The following is a 1795-nucleotide window of genomic DNA, read 5'->3' on the forward strand; positions in this document are numbered from 1 at the left end:
TTGGCTATTATTTTTTAAGTAAGAACAACCAGAGTAGAAACCCAACAAACACCAGAGAAACAACCAACGAAAAACCTCAAAGAACAAAAGCCAAAAAATTTTAAACAAATATAACCAAACATCAAATCTCTAAAGTTTAAAAAACCCCCAACCCATATACAATCCTATCTCGATGTTCTTATGATGTTCTTGAAATTACAATTATTTTTCTTTCATTCCAAAGAAACCAGCAAATGGCAACCAAGAGATTTTTCTTCTTCTTTTTGTGTCTTTTTTTCTTTTTTCTAAAAAGGAGACATCTTTGACAGTATTTGGGAAACATATAGTGCCAAAATTACATAATGAGAATCAAGATCGAGACATATCATAATTTGTAAAGAGATTAGATTTGGAATGTCAAGGGGAAGCAAGGGATCACAAAATTATCTCATAAATATATGAGATTGGTAGCTTCCATAGATTTTGATATAGATAGACTAGAGAAAAAAATATTTTTATTTCATTTTTTTTTTATAAAAATTGTTTAAAATATATTTAGAAAGTATCTTAAAAGCTATTTTGAGTTGTTATCAAATATTCCAATTTTTTTTAATAACTTATTTTCAAAATCAAACACTTGACACATTAAACCAAATAAATCCTTATATAAAATTTAAAGACAAAAAAATATGGCATTGGGTCTAAATTTAAAATAAAATTATTGGCATAGCTTCATAATATTTGACCGTAGACTAGTCAGCAACTCATAAGGTTTTTATTTTTATTTTATTTGGTGAACGGAATGCATATATACCCTATCAAGTATCAACGAAAGGTCTATTAATTATGTATTAGGTCACGAGTTTCTAATTATTAATTATCTATCTTTTTAGGGTCCACAAAAAAACAAGAAAAAAGACAATGTTATTCACAAAAGGTTGGTCGTATTTACACCATAACAAACAACGTTGAATATATTTTGAAACGACAAATTTGTGAGAAGTTGAAAAGTAAAAGAATTTTTTTTTGTTAAAATATTATTTTGGTCCCCGTTTTGAAATCTATTCCAGGATAGTTATATACTTTTAATTGTTTAATTTTAATTTTGTGTACTCTCATTAAATCTTAAATTTAGTCCCAATGCAAATTTATTGTCTTTTTTAAAAAAAAATTGTTATTTGTATCATTGAAAATATATTCTAAGGTTATTTTCAAATATAGAAAAAATGACAAAAATATTTACAATTATAGCAAAATTTCACTCTCTACTCATCATAGGCTACGATAGACCACAATAAACTATTATCTGTGTTTATGTATCATGATAGATACAGATAACAGTCTATCGTGGTTTACAATGGTCTAGTGCAAATAGATTGTTATATTTTATTATTATTTATAAATATTTTAAGTACTTTTGTCATTTAAAATAATTTTCTATTTATTTTCTTACATGAAAATTATGTTTATTATTATTTAATCAATTTTTTATAAAAATTAATTTTGAGGGACTAAAATTAAGATTGATTAAAAGTACGAAAATTAAAATTGGATAATTCAAAGTTTAGAGACTAAAATTGAAATAAAATTTAACCAAAATTATATTTTAATCTATTTTTTTTCCTAGTGTAATTTATATTGTAAAAAAAGTAAATAGCACGTAAAAGCATACATTGAACTGAGGGAACTAGGTGCATTTCATTTTTTAGAAAATACATTTATTATGATAGAAAAAAAAAATCATTTTTACTCTAAATTTGGTAGGTTGTATATCAAATTTAACCTTAAATTTTTAATTTCATCAATTTAAAATTAA

The sequence above is a fragment of the Benincasa hispida genome, chromosome 1 (assembly GCF_027475165.1).
Source record: "Benincasa hispida cultivar pf3 chromosome 1, pf3_genome.v1.1, whole genome shotgun sequence".
Taxonomy (NCBI): Eukaryota; Viridiplantae; Streptophyta; class Magnoliopsida; order Cucurbitales; family Cucurbitaceae; genus Benincasa; species Benincasa hispida.